The following is a 5,467-nucleotide window of genomic DNA, read 5'->3' as shown; positions in this document are numbered from 1 at the left end:
TGTTTGAAACAAAAGGGAAACCCAACAGTTTCAGTGAAGTTAGTGTAGACTACCATACAGTTACATTATAAAGTGTACACCAGACATTGTACATTATTATTGAAGTCATTCAGACTATGAAGGAACAAAGACTGTATGTAGTAAACTTGTGTTAAACCACCCAAAATTCTTGTTCCTGTGCAACAGAGGTGACTCTTGGTCTTCATCTCCTTAGAGCCAGTTTATGAGACTGCATTTAAGGATACTTTACTAAGTTATAGAAATGTTTTTTTTTATTCATTTTTTCAGTCTTTACTTGAGTTGAGTAGTTTTGCCATAATATAGATTAGAACATTACTCAAATAGGGCTGTTCACTTTATACCAACTCTACCTCTTCACAACTTTAAACTTGATGCTCTCAAACTGAGCAAATGTCAAGATGTGCAAAGCTCTAATCTAAGCAAGAGGAGCTACTCTGATCGGCAAAAGAGCGAGTGCTGTGGCTAATGCTGCTGCACCCAGCCATAGTGCTGGAGAAACTTCACTGAAATCTCACCCTTGGATTTACACTCCTTAATACCTGACTGGTAGAATTCATACATAAGGTGCACTAGATTATAAGTCGCATTGTCCATTTCTGGTCAAAATTAAAGGATTTTAAGTGTGCCTTATAGTCCGAAAAATACATTAAGTGCTTTTGGGGATGGTGAACATCCAGCTCCTATGTATCTCTCTGTCTGTTTGTCTAAATATATGCAGTCTGTTTATCTTTACACATATTTATCTCCCTGACTGTCAGTCGTTCTATCTGTCTCAGCTATTATTGGACAATAAAAGTGTCAACATACCTTATTCAAACATATAGAAGTGTTGACCTCTGCTTCTATCTGACCTCAGTTTCTATCTGAACAGTATCTATCTGAGGCTTTCTGGATGTTTTTTTCTTTATTGCACTATTCTAAAAACCTCTATTGACTTATGAGATTATATCAGCAGTTTTAGAATTACCAAACCTGCTGTCACCATCAATTATGCCACTCTTTAGATCACTAAGATCATATTCTCCTCTTTATATGTGCCTAGTATGAAGTAAAATCTACTTTTAACCTTTAGGTACCACTTTAAACTTCATGTATTTGGATATGGAATTTTATTGTCACCCAGACTATAATAACTGCTACCTGTAAATGTCTCTGGCAATCACATAAAATTATTCCAATCACTTTATTTTTACTGTATGTTACATAATAATGTACCTGGTCAGAGAGGGCAGTATAATCACTATTATCTTGACAACCTGAAGCGAAGCAGATGGTACAGTTTGTACAGTTATATGCATCATTTAACAGGTACATGTGATGAAGGGAATTTACCCGCATGGATTGAGAACATTCCTGATAATACACACTTGCTGGCTGCTGTGTGGGGAAGGAAAGGCGTGCTTTGTTTGAACAGTACTGCATTTACTGCTCTGATCTGTTGACATTTACATCCTTGATAAAGATGTAAATCCTTTTTTTGTGTGCAGCAGGGGTATAATCTGTATGTGTGGTGACAGATTATGTAAAATGACCACTAGACTAGGTGTGTCAGGAACAGGGTGAGGTTTGACTCCCCAGTTCATACATGGTAAAAGTACTGAAATGACTGTGATTGGTGGTTGGATCTGGAGCATGATCAGTGATGATGCTGAGGTTAATATGAACTCTCCACCCATTCCTCTAGTGTTTAAAAAGTACATTCCTAAAAATACAATTGTTCTACATGGTTCTTTGAGAGATGCTATAGGATGAACACTTTTGGTTCCATGAAGAATCATGTTTGAAATAGAGACGTGCTAGTTTGAAGAATTTATCATTTTAGAGTGACAAATGAAGGTTTACATGAGGTGAGAATTCCTTAGAAATCTTAAATATCGCTCAGACTAATTTTTATCTATTATATATATTTTTATTTTTTGTAGTCCTGGCAGAATTTGACTAGTATTGCCCAGGTGAGCAGACAAATAACTCAGTCAAAAATTGCTTCCAAATTTAATGATTCGATGCGAGGCTTAACCCATATATCCCACAGGTCAGTGCAGCATTTCTCAGCGACCATGGCAAAAGTCATGGGACACAACGTGGCTACTAGTTCCTGTTACATAACTTATGGCTCATCAGTGTTTGGTGCCAGTAATGCCAGTAAACCTCTATATTGTGTCAATATTACAGCTTATAAAATCAGATCAGGTATACATATTAACATTAATACATAGAAAATTTGCCAGTGTTGATTTAGCACCGACAAATTAGCTGTGTTCCACATGCCTCATTGTGTAGATTACCACCTCTAGCCACCAAAATATCTCTGATCTGACGAGGTTTGGACTGTAAAGGTGTCCTGTAGTATCTGGCACCAAGACGCAGCAGATCTGTCCTATAATTTGTGGGGCGGGGCCTTCATAGATCATATTGATGAAACCTAGGGCCCTTAATTTTGCGTAGGTACTGAACACTGCATATAGGAACAGCCAATAAGACCTATTCTGGAAATGTTCAGACCCAGTTAACTAGCCATCTCAATTAAGCTCTTGTCATAATACTATGTACTGTATATCCCACCTCTTGACAGGTTCAATTGTAACCAGACAATCTATGTTATTCACTTAACCAGTCAGTGGTTTTAATGTTTTTCTTAAAAAGGCCTACACTACTCACTTCCAATGGTCTAACATGACATTTAGACTGTACTCACCTGCACTCCAGAAGGGATTGCAGCTGCTTTCAAACCGAAAGGAAACCCAACTCCTCTCTGAAGACAAAAAGCAACCCAATTTCTCATTACCTCGCTTTATTCATTTATTCCTCAGAGATTATTCCATTGTTTTCTCTGCTCTGTCTTCTTTGCTCTGTCTGTCAGTTCATGACTGAGATACTTTTACTTACTAAATGAGGTTAAGTGTATTATCTGTGATATAATGGCTGTGACATAACAGCCAATATGATAATGATCCAACCCTAACCCTAAGCCTACAGAGATACACACACCACAGATTACTTACAGCAGTGATAAAAATTGGTGCTGGAATGTTGGTAAACCTTGTAGCATTGTAGAACTTTCTGCATAAATTTGACGTAAAACAAATGTCCTAAATGTAGCTAAGGAGAACCAAAGCAAAGAAACAAAACAAAAATATGAGATTTGGAGAAATGATCTAATGTTATATATTTCTAAGAAAGCATTCTAAGCATTCTATTTGTAAGAGAACATTCTAAGGTTTCACAAACTTTCAGGAACCAGTGGAAATGAGTTCTATTCTTCTACAGCTCTTCTATATTTCTATTTATAAACCATGTTTGCTTTTTTGTTTATCTTTTGATCATTAAATGTGTGCTTTATTTTGCATACATTTCCCAATCAGTTGATCAATACAAATACTTTACAATTACTTGGAATTAAAACATATTACATTATCTTACATACTTGTTCTTGGCTTATCCTGGCATGGTTGCATTTTTTAGACATTTGTGGGGATATTTGGATGATTTTGATGGTAGTGACCTTTGAGTGGCTTTGAGAGTCTGTTGTCGTTTGAACCATATTGAGACCTTAATCAGATCAGAAATGTGTTGTACAGGTTACTCTGTTTTTTTAATGACTGTAGTCTTGTAGCACTGTGATATATGAATGCTACCGAACCGTAAGAGAGAGATTAAGCCTAGTCCTAGACTATTTTTCCCTATTAGGGAAAATAGTCTAGGACTAGGCTTAATCTCTCTCTGGGAAACCATAATGTTTGTAAATCATTTGACATATGTAAATGATTTGACACCAACTTTTTTAGTGATGTTCTACTCAAACACTAGGTGTCAGCAAAATACTATTCGGTAGTTACAGCCAGGGTACGTTATTGTGGGGCCTAAATGGCTGATGGTCATCAGCAACTCTTGATCTAAGCTGTGATACATGAAGTAGTCAGATCTCTAAGCAGAAGAAGAAATAAAATATTATGAAGTGAAATTTAAGCAGTTTAAAGTTGAAATCACTTCTACTGATCCTCATAAATAGTTATAAATAGTTATACATCTTAAACAATTTAATATCCAATGACTGGGTTTTGAATCAGTAGAAAACATTTGTTTGTCCAGAATCAGACGTATCATTCTACATCTTTTTTCTTCACATGAAAAAAGAACCACTTGTTGTTCCCTAAACACCCTTTCTTTTGTAAAAGGGATTTGTGAGTGCAAAGACCTTACATTTTAAGAACTTAACGTTTCTATAAAGAACTACTAAAGTATAGACTATATATGAGTATATTACACATTACACTTTCAAATGAAATAAACAAAGTTTTTGAGAAATCCCACACCCAAATCCTTCTCTCCCTTAATACACACCACGTAAAACCCCTCCTTTCCCTTCACCTTCACTTCCCTTAAACCAGAAGTCCAATACCAGTTCCCCTTCTTTGCCCTACTCTTTGCAAAAAGGTTAAATCTCTTTTTCAAACATGGTTCCTCAAAAAAGCAAAATTATTTCTTTGATAAAAAACTCAAATCACACCGTGCAGCACCTTTCTTATGAGAGTGTCCTCAGTCTAAAATACCACACATTTATGACAATGACTGAATGTAGAATTCTTTGAGTTGTCTGACGATCAGGTGACCTTTGATGCTTCAATTATTGTGCAGCTTTAACAGTGTGTTCTAACCATCTTGATTGAGGTGATTGGGGTGACTGCTGTGAACTTCTGCTGCCCTTGTGTTCAGCTATCAACTGTCTGTTCAAAAGTGCACCTTTTCCCTGGATCATTCGGGAGTTTCTATTTGACTGTAGATAGATTTTAGGGGTTTTTTTTACCTCGTCATTAATTTTTATTTAACTAAGGGTTAATTGTTTTATAACCCTAAAAGTAACATCAGAGAGTCACTGGACGACAGAGAGACAGATACAGGAAATTTAGGCCTCCAGCAGCAACAATTCAATAAGATAAATACACTCAGAGAATACAGAATAGAATAGATACATATGCAAAAGGTACAAAATCATTGGTATAACAGTTCATTAGATGTGCTAACAGCCAATAAATAATATATAGAGCAAAAGTTAAAGATGTTAATGACACTGATTATAAGATTATAAGACATGGTGTTCTTATATACATGTACCTATCTACAGCTCTGGAAAAAAAATAAGAGACCACTTCAGTTTCTGAATTAGTTCCTCTGATTTTGCTATTTATAGGTTTATGTTTGTGTAAAATGAACATTGTTGTTTTATTCTATAAATTGTTGTTTTATTCTGTAGTTTATTCTATAAACTACAGACAACATTTCTCCTAAATAAAAATGTTTTCATTTAGAGCATTTATTTGCAGAAAATGAGAAATGGCTGAAATAACAAAAAAGATGCAGAGCTTTCAGACCTCGAATAATGCAAAGAAAACAAGTTTATATTCATAAAGTTTTAAAAGTTCAGAAATCAATATTTTGTGGAATAACC

This window comes from Astyanax mexicanus, chromosome 5 (genome assembly GCF_023375975.1).
Source record: "Astyanax mexicanus isolate ESR-SI-001 chromosome 5, AstMex3_surface, whole genome shotgun sequence".
NCBI classification, from domain to species: domain Eukaryota; kingdom Metazoa; phylum Chordata; class Actinopteri; order Characiformes; family Acestrorhamphidae; genus Astyanax; species Astyanax mexicanus.
This window is presented reverse-complemented; position numbering follows the sequence as displayed.